The sequence below is a fragment of the Sceloporus undulatus genome, chromosome 4 (assembly GCF_019175285.1).
Source record: "Sceloporus undulatus isolate JIND9_A2432 ecotype Alabama chromosome 4, SceUnd_v1.1, whole genome shotgun sequence".
Lineage (NCBI taxonomy): Eukaryota > Metazoa > Chordata > Lepidosauria > Squamata > Phrynosomatidae > Sceloporus > Sceloporus undulatus.
The window spans coordinates 116,597,242-116,616,896 of NC_056525.1; the positions used below are offsets into that span (position 1 = coordinate 116,597,242).

Below are 19,655 nucleotides of genomic sequence, written 5' to 3' on the forward strand. Positions count from 1 at the left end.
TCCTTCCTTCCTTCCTTCCTTCCTTCCTTCCTTCCTTCCTTCCTTCCTTCCTTCCTTCCCTCCCTCCCTCCCCTTTTCTTTATCTTTTTTTCTTTTCTTTTCCACATATGAGAGAAAGGAAAGCCTTTAGGAAGGCTTGACAGGGAAAAAAAGACAAGAAAAAAGGGGGGTGGAGGAAGACTAATGACCCAAGCAGGTCAATTATGTATGAGCACAGAATGTAAATCCAGCATACCTCAATGAGACTTATTTCGGGGAGTAAGCATGTAGAAAATTGACCTGCGTATTGCACAGTAAGGAGGATAAAATGATTTTCTTGAATTTGCATAATCACCATGCAACTCCCTTGTGAGCATATGCACCCCAGAGTATGCTCCTCTGAGGTCAGTAGGGTTTAATCCCATTGCACCATGTGTTGACAAATTTAGTCCTGAATCACCCTAGGGATTTATTCCTTAGCTGAGTTTATTGCCTACTGGATTGTCTTCCACGTAACAAGATGATACACCCCTTTCCTATCCACATACAGAATAGATGAAATGCCAGTTGAACCTTATGTCAATCCTATTAGTAATACAGTGACCTCTACCATACCTGGGGTGGTTATTTAGGAAGTCAAGGACAGGTTGTTTATGGCATGCTGCACAGCTCTCCCACAGAGGAACTGCAAGAAGGTCACCACCTGTGATGGCCTGCATCTGCAAACTCAAAATAGTTGCTTCCTTCTGCTTCATGATGGAACAAACTGGTTACGAGACATGCATTTCCTGTCCCCAGTCAAGGGGAAGACGTTTTGTTCTATGTCCTCTCAGGCATTGCACATGTCTTCTACTTTGTTTTTTGCTCGTCTTACAATGCTGCCAGCATCTTCCCTCAGCATCCCTGCTTTTGTTTTTCAACATTGTACCTGCACCTGCAATCACGCATATAAGGGACAGATGGAGGATGATCTCCAGCTGTACATCTCCTCACTTGGATGTCAAGAAAGTTTCCCCCCCCCCACCAAGATGTCTTGCCTTCAACCATTAGGACATCAAGGACTGTTACCATGAAATGTTGGATGTGGCTGGCTAGTACTGTATCTTCACATTGTAATTGAAAAGACAGGGGAGGATGAACCAGGGACATTAGCAGACTTGTGTAATGGTATCCAGAGAGTTCTGACCTAAGTAGCATTGGCTCTACCATTGGGCATTGCTGGAGGATAGTGGTGGTGACTGCTGTTTTTAAAGGCCCCAATCTCTTCTTTCTCATAGATGACAGAATTATATGTGCCATAAGGCTGTCTCACAGCCACTAAGTATCTCATTGCCCTGAGATATGGTAAAGAAACCTATATATGTGCTGAAGTAAGGTTCATGTACTAGACCATTTGCCTTCTGTGCACAGAAACAAAGGGGATGACTTCTTACTCTTTTCCTCAGGTAGCAGAATATCTTGGAACTAAAGTCTCTCAAGTTCATAGCTCATCATAGCCATGTCATACCAGTTTCTTAAGACGCGATCATCATAAAGGATGGATTTTATTCTACATGTCAGTGACTGATTATTCTTCCACTATCCACTTGGAAAGCTTTTAAATCCTGCTTACATTTGCTCTCAGCCCAGTGTGAAGATGTTGTTGCTGTTTTGTTGTGCCCCAGTTTGTTTAGCATTGCAGTCTCAGTGGCCCAATTGCCCTTTGTTCTGAGTAATCATGAATGGGATAAGACTGTACATCCCAATTTGCTCTGTATACATCATTCTCAGTCCTTTTTGCCTGGGGTGTACTGTATCTTCCAGGTAATCTGGACAGATCTATGATATGGACATATTTTTTTGTAAGGGAATACATCTTGATGTAGGCTGTATTTGATTACCTTCTCATAACCTCCAGTCATATGATTTTGTGATTATTTGGTACAAGTACAGGGCCTGCTGTACAGCTAAGAACAACAGAGTAGTACACAGGCTTTGAGAAAAAGATGACCTGATAAATGCTTTGGTAAAATCTCCTGTGCTTTAATAGAATACCCTGTATCCATTCTTCCCTGTGTGACAGACTGTGTGCTCTTCTAAAATAAGCCAGAATGGTTGGAACAATATAAGTGAAATGGGAAGCTAATGGACAGTGTATGTTATCAAATAATTTTCAGAGAATAATCTGAGTTCAGAAAAAGTACCAGAAGCACCGCACGCAGCATGTTCCTAATATTTAAGGGGATAAAAATGGTCCCTGGGGCATAATATGGCAGGAAGATGCCTTGCCAAGATGTGTAAATTGCACCGATATATGTCTAGTGGAAGGAACAGTCATGTTACACTCAGTTGCTAAGCTTCATAGCTATTATAATTCCATAGACCAAGTAGGAAAACTGAACCATTTTCTCTGAGAATCTTATTTTAGATTGGAGAAAGAAATTCTGATTTCCTATAGCCTTTTATTACCACTTTCACATCTGCTTAGTAAAACAGTGTTTCATGCTTCAACTACTCACTGATGAAATGCCAGAGCTCTAAGAAAAGAAATTTAAATTAGGAGACATGCAAACAAGCAGATGAGCCTAGCAATACTCTCTTTCAGCTGAAGGCAGAGTTGATACAGTAAAAAAGGCAGCCCAACCTGTATGTGAATCTCTGACTCAGTTCTTCTCTCTCATTTCTCCCTGTTCCACTTTGAGCCCTGATATTAGCAATTAGCCCATAAAGTTAATTTTTATTCTAGCAACTTCCTCTACAACAAATCCATGGTAGATATCATGATTTGTGAAGCTATCATATCTGATTTCATTTGGCCTTCCTTCCTTCCTTCCTTCCTTCCTTCCTTCCTTCCTTCCTTCCTTCCTTATCTGAGTTGATCAGTTTAGGAAGCATTGGGTTACATATGATTAAAGGAAGACTATGATTTTTTGCTGTTGTTCAGTAACAATAACTTTCTTAACTTTAAATGAAAAACTGAGAGAATATCAAAAAGGCTTGAGAAACATCACAGGTTTTGCTGTTGCAGTTTTTTTGTTGTTGTTGTTGAGCATTCTCTCCACAACAATATTCATATCTTTTTTGGCTTGCCTTTAAAGAGGAGTACCAAAAAATACAGCACTGGCTTCTGAAAAGACTGGTAGATTTTCAGTGGCATATGTAATTGCAAGAATGATGTATGAAGATCTGGTCATAAACTTTTCTAATGCGTTTGAAAGAACAGTCCATTATGGATAACTGTAGCAGGGACTGCTGCCACACTGCAGAATTAATGCAGCTTGACACTGCTTTAACAGGCATGACTCCATTCTATAGAATCTTAGGAATAGTTTGTTGTAACACCAGAGCAGGCTGAAAGAGAAGGCTAAATATCTCACAAAACTACAAATCCCAGAATTTCACAGCATTGAGCTATGGCAGTTAAAGCTGCGTTAATTGCATTAATGCAGCCTAGGCCAGTTATCAGCATTCTATCACATTCTGTTGTGCCAGGAAAAACAACCAAGAATGCAGATGCAGAATCTGGAACCACTTTGAGCCAAGAACAAGTTTAGCTACACCTTTATAGTGTCCTTCAATTATCTATTTATTTTCTCTCATCCATTCCATTGGTGCTGTGTGCCTTCCAGTCATTTCCGACTTATAGGGATGCTAAGACTAGTCTATCACGGGGCTTTCTGGGCATGGTTGGTTCAGAGTAGTTTGCTATTGCTTTCCTTTGATGCTGAGAGAGTGTGACTTTCCCAAGGTCACTGTGATTTCCATGACTGAGCAGGGATTCAAAGCCTGGTCTCCAGAGTCCTAGTCCAGTACTAAAGCCACAATACAAATAAAGCACTGCAGTGTGGGGATACTGTGGAAGTGAGAGAGAACAAATCCTTTCTTCCGTCAAACAGAGCTTTTGTTTACCAATATGCAATTTGTACTGAAAAATATTGGCTCCATTCCAGTTGTCATTCTTCAGGTTTCAGCCTCTTCTCTTGCGCCTCTTAAATGTGAAATATATGAAGGATGACTGTGAATACATTTTGTTTTGTAATACTTTGCTTTATGTCCTAAGGATGATGTGATGGAGCAGTGTTGTGTCTAACACCAGGAGCTAATGTAGGAATGGAAAATACTTTATTTTTTTATTTGACAGTCTCTATCAAAGTGGCATTTTCATAACTACTGATACTTTCTGTGAAAGGAAACTCATCTTTCCTTGAGAATTTGTACATTTGCAGTTTTCTTTTATTGTGCTGGTCATAGAATGCAATTGATTGATTGATTGATTGTGTGGCTTATTGGGTGTTTAGAGAAAGAGAATACTCACAAAAGAATACACATAATGGAAAGAAAGAAAAGCATAATTTAACTATGATATACTGTAGTATTGTCTTCCTGGATCTATTGGGAGCAGGGGGCATAATGCTGGACTTTCAGAGTCATTCCCTCATTTCTGATCTTTTTGGTTGGCAGTGTGAGGAAATACTCTTGACATCTTTAAATTATGTATTATGGTTTTGTACTTGTAATTTTGTACACTTCTGTCTTTGAGAGGGGTGCAATACAAAATACAGTAAAAAAAAGTTACAGAACAAAACAAGTCCACACTTGTCCACCCCTACACTTTTTTATATGGAATTTATATGTTCCATCACACCTAATAGGTCATAAGGGGAAAAAAGATTACCTGTCCTAAAGTCATTGACATTGAAAAGAGCTGGCCCCAAGGAAATGACTCATGTAGAAACTGAATGCTATAGCTCAATGGCAGAGCACATGGTTTGCATATAAAAAGTCCGAGATCCATTTTACCATCAAGATCATTTAACTACACTGTTGTATATAATGGAAAATGAGCACCCATCAATTTTGATATCTGTGGGGGTCCTGGAACTAAAACCTAATGGATACCCATTATATGTTTTTGATTTAATTGTGTGCACTTAACCATTTGTATTTTAACACTGATGCAGCAAGATGGAACATTCTTGTCCTGCAGAGTCACATTTCATTGCACAACCCATACTATGTTATCTGCAGAAAATGTTTTCAGTGCAAAGTTTATGCAGAATAAATGTCCAATTGCAGTATTTTCTACAAAGAAACCAGCTTTTTCTGTGCATAGAATATTCCCATATAGAAATATTATTCTCTGTATAAAACATTATGTTCTGATGTTTTCTAAATACACACACAACCCTGCAAACTTTTGTGCTGAATAAGTCCTGAACTGCAAACATTCTCATCAGTCCACAATTCTTCTCAACAGAGTTTCTCCACATAGATTTCTCTCTTCTCTTTTTTTTTGTTTTTGAAAAATTTAAAAATATATTTGAATATTCTTTAAATTCTTAATATGAATACCTACCTATAAGTTACTTTCAAACACTCATTGGCACAATCACTAACCCTGTAAAAGGTTTCACAGTGAGACTGCCTTTTATCCCTATTTAAAACATCTCTGTTCATTTGAAAGAATGAAGTACCTCCAGTTGTGTCTCCAGCTCCAACATTGACTTCAGCTACTATGTTTGGGAAACAGTGTCATGTATAATGCACACACTTGTCTTCCTCTGAAGAACTGAGACCAATAACTTGAACTTTGACCGGTGGGACAGAAGTGGTGCATGCATGAAGTAGCGCATGCATGAATACCTGCATGCTAATTTTCCTTGTTATAGCCCTGGAATCAATTATCAAAATGTTAATTTTTTCCCCTAAGCAAGAAATGTCTTTGCAAATATAAATATAAAAACAGAGAATTAGTACCTTATTTTTTTTTCATGTAGAAGGAAAACATGCACACAGTGTTGGAATACTTTTTGTATTTGTGAAGTGTCTATGTATGATATAGGTTCTGTTAGCTAGTAGCTCCAGGAAGATTCATATGATTTCTCTAGGATTATGATAAAAGCTTATAATGTTGTGATGAAGCGTCATTGGTACAAGTATTGATTCTGTGGTAATTACAAGTCTTTTTACTTCTACAGTAACAACTTACTGCCAAACCGCTGAACTACTCATTTTTTAAGAGAAAGCCCTGCCTGCACTGTGCAACTCAGGGTTGACTGATCTGCCACTTTGTCAAAAATATACTGTCCTAGTTTAAATGTTAACATTTAAACCTTTGCTTTGTGACCACTAAAAAGATCTGTTTTATAGTGTGATCATCCAAGGTCAATTGATGGCTGCATTATTAGAGAGTCAACATAGATGGAAGCATTTTCTAACTGCATATATTACAAGAAGTCAAACACAACAATTAGAAGTCAGTTTATTGTTGCCTGACATTTTTTTATTCCAAATTGTTGTCTTTATCTGCTTAAAAATATCTGAGGAGTAATATAATAAATATTATTATTATATTTATTTGTATCCCACTCTTTTCTCAGAACTGGGACTCAGAGTGGCTTCACAACATTAAAAAACAGTACAATTAAAAACAAAGAAAAAAGTACATTAAAAAGGAATTAAATTATTATAATATTAAAACAGATAATTATTAAAATAATAAAAACATTTTAAAAAGATAAAATCATACATATAAAAAACTGTATCAAATTTTTGAAAAAATACAACATCCCAGCCTGTCCTTATTACAATTCCTTAAAAGCCCCTGTGAATAGGTAGTGCTTAACCTGCCAGGAGAAGGCCATCAAGGAGGGAGCCATTCTGATCTCCCTGAGCAGGGTTTTCCAGAGTCTAGGGCCAGCCACCGAGAAAGCCCTCTCTCATGTCCCCACCAACCGTGCTTGTGATGGTGTTGGGATGGAGAGAAGGGCCTCTCCAGATGATCTCAGAGTCCGGACTGGTTCATACAACGAGATACAATATGTCAAATAGTGTGGACCTGAGCCATGTAAGGCTTTATGTGTAATAAACAGCACCTTGAATTGTGCCCGGAAACAAACTGGCAGCCAATGAAGCTGTTTCAACAGGAGCGTTGTATGGTCTCTGTAACCTGCCCCTGTTAGCAGCCTGGCAGCAGCTCTTTCAACCAGCTGAATTTTCTGAACACTTTTCAAAGGCAGCCCCATGTAAAGCCCATTACAGTAGTCCAAATGGGATGTAACTAAGGCATGTACCACCATGGCCAGATCCAGCATCTCAAGGAATGGGCACAGCTGGCACACAAGTTTTAAATGTGTAAAAGCACTTCTAGTCACAACAGAGACCTGAGCCTCCAGGTTCAAAGCTGAGTCCAAGAGTACCCCCAACTGCAAACCTGTGTCTTCAGGGGGAGTGTGACTCTATCTAACACAGGCTGGATCCCTATTCCCCGATCTACCTTTCAACTGACCAGGAGCACCACTGTCTTGTCTGGATTAAGTTTGAACTTGTTTTCCCTCATCCAGTCCATTGCTGATGATAGACACTGGTTTAGGACCAGGATAACCTCCTTGGTGTGAAGTAGGAAGTAGTAGTAGAGTTGAATGTCATCTGCTTATTAATGTCACCGCACCCCAAAACTCCGGACAACCACTCCCAGTGGTTTCATGTATATGTTAAATAGCATAGGGGACAGCACAGAACCCCAAGGAACCCCACAGGCCAGTGGCCAGGGGGTCAAGCAGGAATCCCCCAACACCATCTTCTGGGTTCGCCCCTCCAGGAAGGAAGGGAACTACTGTAAAACAGTACCTCCAAGCACCATCCTAGAGAGACAGTCCAGAAGGATACCATGATTGATGGTATCGAACGCCACTGAGAAGTCCAGAAGAACCAACAGGGACACACTCTTCCAGTCCAGTTCCCTGCGTAGGTCATCCACCAAGGTGACCAAGGCTGTGTCTGTTCCATCTACAGGTCTGAAACTAGATTGAAATGGATCTAGATAATCCATTTCATTCAGAAACCCCTGGAGTTGGGAAGTCTAGGAAAGGGGTGGCATTGCACCACCCCTTTGGGGTGGTCTGTCAAGCCCCTCAGTCCTGCATATACTGCCAGTTCTTCTCTGTCTGAAGCCACGGTAATAGCAGTTGTAATCGAGGGAGGGCCTCCCATGTGTCTCTAGGCTAGGCATGGCGGGGCTATGCCTGATTCCTTTCTCCTTTTGAGGCCAGTGTGATGGCAGTTTGAATGAGGGAAGGCCCTTCATCTGTCTCTGAGCCCAGGCATGGTGGAGCTGTGCATGCAGGAAGAGATAGCATTTTAACTATCCTGACTCCAAGCTTTTTGGTCCTTTTGAGGTCAAACCTATCATCTTGTCCTGAGTTGTTATGCAGATTGGAAGTCAGTGCAGTTAGCTCAAGATTGGTGATAAGGTCTCCAAAGCACAAGGTAGTCTGGCTGCTATTCCCCATCCCAATACCTGTAGATTCTAAACACTTTCAGTGGCAGCCCCATGTAAAGCACATTGCTGAATTCTAACTTCCCTAGGAAATGACACAGTTGGTATACCAACCAAAACTAGGCTCTCCTTGCGAAAGCAGGCATGTGGTGTTGTAGGAAGAAAGCTGAATCCTTGAACACCCCTAAGAACAGAGCACAGTAGTAGAATTGCCCAAATTTCAATGTACATTACAGTTTTTCACTATTCTCATGGGGATTAAAACTTATTGAATTAAATTTAGCTACCCTTTTCTTCTGCCCTTTTATAGCACTGTCCAGTTATAGTGCAGATTCAGTTAAAAATCCCATTTTTAATGTCTGCAATCTTATAATACATGGAAAAGGGAAGCACATCTGTAATCCTGCAGCTCTTGTCAGACAATAACAATTTTAGCAATCAGTACTTATCAGTTCTTATATTTAGATTGGTGTGATAACACCATTCAAACATTAACTGCTGAAAATGTTTTCTTTTGTATTTTGAAATTAAAATCATTATTATTGTTAGCTGTGCTGCAATTATGCTGAGTGAGATAGTCCTGAACAGACAAGGGTTTAGAAAGCTTTCAGAGAGAAAAAAGCAGTGCTGTACTGAGGGAATAGCTAATACAGTCTCTCATAATTAGAACCACATAAGGCTGAATTCATGTGCTAGCAGAGCTGTCCCCAAGCATTCTGTATCCCACATGTAAAAGCTAAATAGACTGTTACTTCAACCTTAATTCTGTAATACTGATAGGTTAGTACAATATCGTCCCCTACTATGCCTAAGGTGCCATGGCAGATTGGTTTTGGAAGCTGAGGTCACATTGGTTGAGATCCTACATTCCCTCTGCATAATGCAAATTACCACTACCAGAATTACATTCTAGTTGCATTATGCATTTCCTAGGCTGGACACTACTATAGCGCAACCTATGTAGATCACTGCTAAATATGCATGGCAGACACGCAGTTGCAGAACTACAATTTGCAGTGTAATATGTGCTCCACATTGGGCTTTGACACATTTCCCAGTGGAGTCTCAACCCCATTGTTGCATCAGATAGATGTGACAGCTATGAGGGTTTACTATCAACTTTGGCTGTTATGCCAGCTGTGCCCTTTCCTAGAGCTGGTGGACCTACATATTGTGGTGCATGCACTGGTAACCTCAAGGCTGGATTTGTGTAATGTGCTGTACAATGGCCTACCTCTGTACAAAGTTTGGAAATTTCAGTTACACTGGTGCCTCGGGTTACGAAATTAATTCGTTCCGCCATTCCTTTCGTAACCCGAAAATTTCGTAACCCAAAAAGGCTTTCCGTTAGCACTGGAAAGCCTATAGCTGCACTTTGCAGCATTTGAATTTCACGCCGAAATGAATTTCGTAACCCGAAAAATATTTCGTAACCCGAAACAGTTTTTGCCAATCCAACTTTTTCGTATCCCGGAAATTTCGTAACCCGATCATTTCGTATCCCGAGGCACCAGTGTAGTTCAAAGCACAGCAGCCAGACTGATTACTGGGACATCAAAGAGTGATCACATTACACCAATATTAAAATCACCCCATTGGCTGCCAATTAGTTTCTGGCCAAGGTACAAAGTATTATTACTATTAAAGCACTATATTCTGTATTCTTGGGGACCTCTCTGTTCCTAGGGAGTAGTTAATTTTCTTCAGAAATTCTCCTTTCATAACTACTTGCTAATATTTATGGAGCATATATGTTCTGATGTACTTTCGGTTCAGACATATACACTAACACTAACACCATGAGTTAAATTCGAAACATAAATGAAAGATGTGGCATTCAAATGTAAAAGCAACAGTAGTTATAAGAGCAGAGAAACTGTCAGGGAATATTTTATTATGCTTTGATAAAATTTTGTGGGACTGACAAGAGTCAGATAAAATAGATTTGAGGGTTTGAACCTAGACCTGGATCTTCATCCCTGATCTATATGACATCCTTTTCATATATAGTGTTGTCCTTTCATCTGTATGCTTGGCAGGATTTTACAAAACAGGTTACAGCTCATTCTGCTCATGCTATGGAGTAAGGCAAAGATTTGAGGAAGGAAATCAGCAGCTTAACAGCAGGTACCAGAAGCAAACTGTACAAAATGAGTGCCAGGGCTATATGTTTTACTGCTTGTTCTCTTCCCTTGAAACTAGTCATGGATACAAAGTAAAATCCAGACTGTTGGGAGATGTTTTTGACAGGCAAAAGTGTAAGTAACCTCCAAGTCATACCTCCAGAGTAGGTCACTGGTTCACTTACTATTGATACCACTTTATGGTAAATGTATTTGAGACTGGAACTTGAAGGATACAAGTTGACCTTTATAAGATAAAGACAATTGGGATTCATGCAAAATTGCTCATGAAGAAAGAATATCGCCTCAGTCACTCGGGTAACTTTAATATATTTTGAATTTAAATAACAACTTTTCTTCATGGATAAATAGACCCAGAGAACCCAAAATTGGAGTCTTATACACATTCATAGCTGTAATTCCTGCTCTCATTGAACTACATCCCACTGCCAAAGAGGCAGTCTTAAATTTGAACAACGGTTTGTTTCTTCAAATGTGGGAACTGCTGTGATTTTTTTTTAAAAGTGCAGAGGAAGCTCTGGATTCTTGTACATTTCTGTCCATCATGTCCATGGGCTAGCTTTAGATCGTGATCTTGATTTCCCATTGAGAGAACTCATATCCTTAAACACTGTTCAGCTATAGAGATGGGGCACATTTTCACTTACGTTCACTAGGGCTAAAGTGACTCAAAGCCCACTTCCACCTAGAGGATCACATACTTGCTACTTTCGTGTAGACTCTCTACTTCATCTGAATTACTACATAAATTATAACAACATTTATTTATTTATGTGCATTATTTATTGATTTATTTGCAGTATTTATTGGTGCTCAGAATCTGTCTTTATGCTTGTATGCAAATGACACACGGAAAAGTAGAATTTATTCATTTCCTTTATATAAAAGTTTACATCCTGCCATTTCACAGAGCATGATTCACAAATATTTAAAACCACAATACAACAGAAACCCATGTATTCAGTTTATCATATGAATTTATGCAGCATTTTGAGGCAGACAAAATACACGAGCCATAGCCATAGATAAAGCAGTCTTAATAAATGTATGGCAGGCAAACTCATGCCAGAATAGAAATGCTTTGTGTTGTTATCAGACAACATCCAGAAAGGGGTTTGCCAGCAGAAGGCATACACACACTGTCATCGCCATCAATTGTGCCTCTGTTCTCGGTGGGGTGCAAAACAGGCAGGTTGATGAGGAAGAAGGTAGACTCAGGTCTCCTGGGCCCAAGCCATTTACTTTGAGTTGCTTCCAGAAGTAAACTATAGTAAGTGCAGACATGTTAGGTATAACCAAATTGCGTCTCTGAATGCTCATTAACAGTTGGTGGTGTATTTACCAACAGGTTTTAAATACTCTTCAAATATAGCCTCATTACAGTAAGCCAATACCGAAGTAACTAATGCTAGTGTATCTAAGATGTGTGTCTTCAGGTGTCCTTGGGAATGGGTGGAGCAGGTGGTATGTTGGCCTAAGCTAAGCAAAGTCAACTCAGTCCACCACCACTACCACTAACATCTGGTCATCCATATGGAAAGTAGAACGCAGAAATACTTCCAGCCACATTTACCAGATGCAACTCTATTCAAATTAGATTGACTATGCAAGCCTGCTTCTTTTTTGTTTTGTCTGGATTAGGTTTCAGGGTTTTTTTGTTTGTTTGTTTGTTTTGATTTTTGGCTTCATTCAGTTTATTACTGCCTGCAGGCACACATTTAGAACCCCAGTAGATGAAAAAGAGAGAATAGATGGGAAAGGGAAATAGAAAAAAAGTGCCAACAAATCTGTAAGAAGAACAGCTGTTACAAACTTTAGTAAAAGGAGGGGGTAGAGAAAGGAATCAGAGTCCTTCAAGATCTCAACACCTGAAGACATTGCAGCAAGATTTGTATTATAGCTTAATACTCCCTACATAACAGCTGGTGCTGTGGGCAGCTACCAGAAGGCTACTGCTAGACAGCGTTGTTTCTTGGCAGCAGTCATCTAGTCAAAGAGGTGTGTAGGTGTATGAACACCTAGTAGTAAGCAGCCATGAAATGCCACCTTCAAAACAAAGTCCAGATTGGGGATTTTATTGAGATTAACCTAAATGTTATTAAAGTATGTAGATGTGAAATCAAAAGAACATTTTTTTTCAATCAACCACTGCTGGTCTCTAGGTCTCCTGCATTCATTTCTTTTCCTCTTCAATGCATTACTCTACTTTTTCCCCCATTTGAATGCAATAATTGTTTTCCTGGGCCACATCTGGTCCAGTGTTCTGCTTCTAACAGTAGCAACCCAAAAGTCACTAAGAAACTTCCAGGCAGAGAAAACAAACAGTACCCATTCTCTATGTTTTGCCTTTGACATCTGAAATCCAGAGATGCGTCTCTTCTGATTATAGACATGTTATGGTTAATTGTACATTCTTGCATTATTTTGGCTAAATCTGATTAACACTAGTAGCCCTCACCATATCTCATGCTAGCAAATATAATTTAAAATCACATTTTTGAAGCTGAGGTTGATTGCTCAGAGGAAGATTCATGGAAAATTGTGGGAGGCAAAATTGAGTTTTGATATCAGAAGCAACATTATGTGTGTCAGCATAATCCTGTACATTCAGAAGATCTGCTGTTCTCTAGTAAGTGTGCATAAGTACATATAGGGTAGCATCCTGTTAGTGACATGTGTGTACCTAAGTGTGGTTTATGTGCTTATGTCTCTTCTGAATGGGGAACATGTATCTGTTCTGTAGGCCTTTGTGTGTCATCGAAAACATCCTGCTCTAGCAACTGTCAATCCTCAGGAGGACCACTCTTGTTTCTTGATGTGGAGGAGAAGAAAGGGTCAAGCAATTCAAATGATGAATTGCTGCTCTGAGCTTTTAGGCAAAGGAAAAGGTCAGTACACTCTGTCTGTGAGCTTATTCTCATTTCTTCCCCCATTCAAGTCAAGATTAACAGCTCCTTCATCATTTAAATGACCTCCTCTTCCCATTGGTAAGCTGCATCAAGGACCTGTCCCGAGATTTGTCCACTGCCAGGGTGGTGGAGTAGGGAGGGTAGGGAAATGTGCAGTCAGAACTTTTCTAACTATTCTTTGCACAATTTTGGCAGCTGCCCTTTAAATTTGTCTAAACCCAAATTCAAGGCAAATTTGTAAGCTCCTGATTTTAGTAAAACATTGAAAGAATTTCCAAAGATGAAAGAAGTACTATGTCTTCTCTTCAGAAACATCCTAAGTGGTAGAACTTCCAAAATAGACAGTAGTTAATTAGCAACTAGCATGGTGTAGTCTATAGTGGTTTGAGTGTTGGATTATGACTCTGGAAACCAGGGTTCTATTCCCTGCTCAGCCATGAAACCTACAGGGGGATCTTGGGCAAGTCACATACTCTCAACTTCAGGGGAAGGCAATGGCAAACTTCCTCTGAACAAATCTTACCAAGAAAGCTCCATGATAGGTTCACCTTAGGGTTGCCATAAGTCCGAAAGGATGGCACGCAATAGCAACAAGACACAAAACAGTAGGAAGCTGCAAGTAGGAGTCTGTTATGATCAGCCATAAGAAGAAATGGTAGGAAACAGTCTTGCTGAAAGATATCAATATGAGCTTCAAGGAATTTCAATAACGGTTGTGCAGAAACTTACCATATTACAGTTGATAGCATGTGGCTGCCCCCCCCCCCCCCCCCACACACACACCTCCCTAGCAAAAGAGAAGGACTAAGATGCCATTATTTTCTTTCTTCATTACTTTGGGAACATTGCTCATACTTTAGGAAGGTGCTCTTTCATCTAAAACTGAGATGATTTCTCCCTTTAGATTCTGTCTCTTAGTCTCCAGAGACAGAACAGTAAAAGAAGGAGGCTGTTCATCTTTTGTGAATGTGAAAAATCAACATTTTACAAGCATCACTAAGTCCACAAATGGAAAGCATTTGCTGACATTAATAAATTAATTCAAGGACAACTACTTTGATTTTTTAAAGTTGAGAAGACAAGGAATAGTTGAAGATTGGCATAACAATTGATTTGCTGGGTTGTAACAATTCTGCACATCTAGCTATCCAGCTGTGGCCTTCCAAATACTTTAGGGAAATTCCTAAGCATAGCATGAATGAGCATGAAGAAGCAATGATATTATAATCATATTTTATTATGATCCATCTGCATAACAATCTTGATTTTTCTGGTATTGCTTTGTCAAAATATTCACCTCTGGGCACTGAAATTCCATGTATGGTCCAATTCACAAGTATGTCATTACTTAGTGTAACATATATGGATGGCACATGACTGGAGCGAAATCCAGAGCCATCCTGCATTAATTTAAATGCAGTATTGCTTTAAGCAAAGTTTGTCTAGCTACTCAGCTGTAAATTGTCACACAGACTATAATCCTGTATGTTATCAAACAAGAATAGTCTTCTTCTGTCAATTCCTCCAAATGTTCGTTTGTTCAAATTATAGGGCATCATCCCAGAATAGGAAATCCATGGGCATAAGGGATCCCCTGGATACAAGGGTTAGAACATATTTTTAGTTGTTTTACAATTCTCACTGAAGTTATCTATTGTTCCTATTTGTGGTGCTTGTGGTAAATTTTGAAGAAATTAAATTAACACAAAAGCATGTATCCTTATTAAAAATAAAAAAATGAAAAATATATCCATTTCAAGAATAGACACAAAGATGTTTTCCTCAGTCAGGAAATATGTACCAAAATCTGTATGCTGGGAAAAGCTGTTAAGTAAACACATTATGGAAAATGTATATAGAAGATGCAAATAAATCTTTGTGTAGAAAGAGAAAAGAAAGTCTTACAACCTAATATAGACAGAGGATAGTATGAGAATGCAGGTTGGATTGACAGAAATACAATGAAATTGAGAATAAGCGATATTCACATCTGTTATGGGCACGGTGAGGAATTTTTCAGCCATGATGCTATTGAAATTCAGAAAATTTCTCAGTGTAAGACTTGGGTTGCCTGGTAGTGAGTAGGTAGGGACCTAAATCCTTGACTTGAAAGCAAGGACAAATAATTACAATAATATTCTTATGTGAGTAAAAATGAATATTTTTCTGCAATTCCCCTGTATTCAGATGCTCCAAAGTGTTGTAGAGGAATTATTCTGAGGAGAAGAACACAATTTTGGCACAACAAACCTGTTTTTTCCACATAATAATTCAGCCACAAAACCTCAGGATGTTGAATTCCAGGAGAAAATTGTGCAAAATTCTTGTAGGTCTATTTTTTCCCCCTGACAGGATGACCCAACTAGCAGGAAACCTGCTTTTCTGCCTGGGAGTGAGTAATTATGAATATTCTTTCCATCCCTGGCATGAGATGAAAAAACAAAAGGATAGGACAAATTATCACCATGCTTTAGATCAGGGTGGCACCTGCCAGAGGACGGAGGATGCATTGGTCCCCTGTAGGAGGTAACTCTCTTGCCCATTTTTGTTCTTCTATGCTCCAAGCCTCACATTTTTTAAAAACATTTGAAAACAATTTAGAGACAGAAAAACAAGTTCTGGGAATCACATGCAGCCCACGTTTTGCTTATCCCTTCTTCAGCTCAACACCATTGGTATCTATTTCTGCCTTTGGAAGAAAATTTATACAAATGCTGGGAAACAAATGCTGGTATCCAGGGAAAAGAAGCTTTCCAGAACATGGGCACACATAGAATGTATTTATGTGCTCTTTGGATTGCACTACATTATGTGAAAGAAAGTACTAATTGTAGTTTCTAATCTGAGAATGTTTCCTTGAGGGGGGGGGAGGTGAGGTTCAACTTTGTTTGTTTTGTGCCCGAACTGGGTGTAGCATCAAACCTTCTTGAGAGTTCATTGGTGCTGATCCCTGAGACATGCTACTGATATAAGATAAACTTAATTGGCGAGAAACAATCCCACAAATGGTAGAATTTACTCCCTCAGTCTGTTCTCAGCCTTCATATCTTTCCCCAGCTTCCAACTGCCAGTCTGATGCAAATAATAGTGAACAAGGTCACTGATACAAATTACCTCTTTTGTGCCATTGGAAACCTATTAAAGTTTGGTTATGATGCTAATAAGGACTCAAAAACCCATTTGCTTGGTGGCATAGGCTCGAACTCACTACAGTGATCATTTAGAGTAACTATGTAGTAGTGGTGTCAAGGAATGCAACCTAGCAATACAGAAATTCAGAAGTTGATTCTCACTAAGTTTATAGTCAAGTCATAGGGTATACGATTGAAAGCTAATTGTATGAAATGTCTACTCTCTGCATACATGCATGTAAAGATGTGCATGTGGTGGTTCTGAGTCTCCTGCAGCAGGGGAATCCAATAACTGGGCACTCCCACGAAGAGGTGACAGCCCCTTATGATCTTCTGAAATCTGCTTCATAGGGTTGGTAGATACTATGGAAAGTGGGGAACGGATTGCAGGAGAAGAAGAATTTGTAAAAAGGCTTCACTTTGTTGCACTGATAGAATTTTCCACTAGTCTTTGGCCTGGCCTTTTTGATGGAAAATATCCTTCCATTCATTGAATCCTAGTTAGGATCTTAGCCATTGCCTCTTAAGTTATCTATCGTGTGGGCAAGCAAATATTCTCTTCCCAGTGTGGCAGGGACTGGCACCATGCTTGTGCCCATTGGCCAAAAATGTTTATTTCTTTTCTGAAAACTCTCCAGGGACTGACAGGGGATGGTTTGTGGACCAACCCCAGCCTCTGGGCCAACATTATTTTAGATACAGGTAACATGAATTTAAATGTAAGTATGGGCCAAAACAGACCATCCCAAAGTGGCAGCATGACGCCGCCCCTGAAAGAGCCGGGTGGGCACTGTGGCAATCACATGCCGCGGACCCAATCCGACTTTCTTTTGGTGCAAAAAGAGGTAGAAAAATGCTTCTCCTTTTGGCACCAGAAAAGGGTGGCATTTCTGCTGTGACAGCGCCTTTTTAGCTTTCCTGTGGTGTGTAGTGTATGAATTTCATACTGCTGGACCACCGCAATGCTGCCCGCTATCTGGGTGGGTGGGTGGCATGATGCCAGCTTCAGGACGGGTCAGAGCATGCGGTATCCATGCTCCATGCCACCGAGAAGCTGGCATATTGTGCCAGTCTGTACTGGCCCAAAATCTCAAGAGAATTCAACAGATTCAAGGGAATCTGTTATCATTCTGAATGCTTACAACCAAATTCTTCTTTTTTTAACAAATAAGTAATAGGTTTTTATATTGTGCTCTTGTTTTATTTTATTCTTTAAATGTGTGGCTTATTTTCTCTACCAACCATCCCTTCTTTTCATGAGGTATATAATATTGTGCATTATATGGTGCTATATTCTATATTCAGGTGATAGCCTGGAATTGCTTTATTTTATGTTACTCATTTTAGGGCAAAGGAAACAAAGTTATGAGAGTATTTTGCATACATAGAGTAATTAATTTTCTGGTGTTAACTCTGTGGATTTAAAGTAAAGCAAGGGAGGCCCATTAGTCATCATTGTAATTTAATAGCCTGGAATATTTTTGAGTCAATAAGCACATAGAAGAGTAAAGTTTGCCTATTATTGTATTCTTGTAATTTAGAAGGTGATATGATGTCTTCATGAAAAGTTAATTATTTAAAAAATCTGGATTTCATATTTGAGGCAGCGTTTTCATTTCCTGGTCGAGGCAAACATAAAACTTCAGGTTTCAGTGCTCTTCTGGTAGATAATACATGAAGAAAAATACTCTCTCTCTCTCTCTCTCTGGACAGATGAATAGTAAATTCATTAGCAGTACCTCTTTGACACATTTCTGTAGACAATGAAAATGAAATTTTTAAAATGGGTTTTAAAGGCAAATGCATGAGGAACAAATATATGCATCAAGGCCCTGAAGTAACCACCAGCAGTATCCAGAATCAGGTTCAAAAGACTATACATAAATACTGTAAATATACACAGCAAAACCTTTCTTGACTGCTTTCCCTAGGAATAATAAATTCTGGTGGAATCTTAAAGCAATTTTATTCTGACATATATTTTCATGGGCTAAAACTCACTTCATCTGATAATTTTAGGTTATTGTTATTTTTTAATGGATTTATATATACATTTGGGAAAGCAATATTATTACAATGGAACCAAAGTGCAAAGAAAATGTGGGTGTTATTAAGAAAGCACACTTTTGTACATAAAACAAACGAACAAGACATGAAATTGATTCACCACTAACTAATAAATGCTTTGCTATGGCAAATTTATTACATGTTCATGATGCATCAGGACTGCTGTTTTGGCTCTTCGTTTTGGAAACAATTGCAACACTGCCTGTGGAATTCTTCAGTAGAAACCTCCTACACTTCCTTAGGGAGTGTGGATTCAAACATGTTTTGACTGGGTTTTTTAAAAGAAAAATGAGGATGATGAGACCATTCTGTTTAATTCAAAGGAATGAAAAATATGTCCAAACAATACAGGTCAAAGGATAGCACAGTGATTTAGAAACTGTTGATCTTAGGATGCCTTAGAACCTTATAAGAGGTTCCTCACTGATAATGTGAGAAACTTCAGACAAGATTTCTTGAAAGACAACAACTAGTGGTCAGTAACTACCAGTTGTCTGACATGTGCGACTTCAGTGGAGCATGGGATATATTCTGGGGTATGTTTTTAATTTCTGTACCAGATCAATAGAGCCACAACTTATTACCAGCACTTGCATTAAATGAATGCATCCCAAAAACCTACACAATGTTCAGAAAGTGTCACACATACTGAAAAGGATTTCCTGAAAATATGAATTCTAGAAACCACTGGACCTGGTCAACCCCAGATAAATGCTAAACAGTTTATTCTTTCCTTCATAAAGCTTATCTATTCCTCTTGCTGTATTTCTGGAACAGTACAAATGTATTCAGGTTCTCTGATGAGTTTTGCTCATATGTGTTATGGATCCCTACTGGAGTCAATCAGTTTCCTGCAGTCAATCCACTTATACTCCATCCCTTGGATTTTTTAGATTATTAATATCCTGTCTAGGGGAAGTGTAATAACTTTATTTATTGAACAGCACTGCTTTTTTGTGGGGAGAAGGTAATGGAATAATAATCAGGAACTATGAATCTGCGATGTTATACTAACATCTTTAAAAAAATACATTTTTGGAAGCATATGTAGATAGAAGTGACGATGTCAAAAGAAGCATTTGTTATCAAGTTATAGCTCACAGTAGGTAAAATAGAACTCTGCAGAAATGATTATAATTGGTAGTGTCCTATTTAAGTGTGAATTAGT

General features: G+C 39.0%; 1 protein-coding gene across 3 annotated transcripts in view; it reads left to right on the forward strand.

The window, feature by feature from the left end:
• The window catches only part of BRINP3 (BMP/retinoic acid inducible neural specific 3), a 316,730-nt gene that overhangs the window by 6,863 nt on the left and 290,212 nt on the right, over window positions 1-19,655 (forward strand). The window contains exon 1 of one of the 3 annotated variants that reach the window (XM_042466362.1): window positions 13,245-13,268. The exons of the other annotated variants lie outside the window; for them this stretch is intronic. The gene's annotated coding sequence lies outside the window, so the exon portion shown is untranslated. Of the gene's footprint in view, window positions 1-13,244; window positions 13,269-19,655 lie in introns of those variants that run through there. 3 annotated transcript variants of the gene reach the window in all.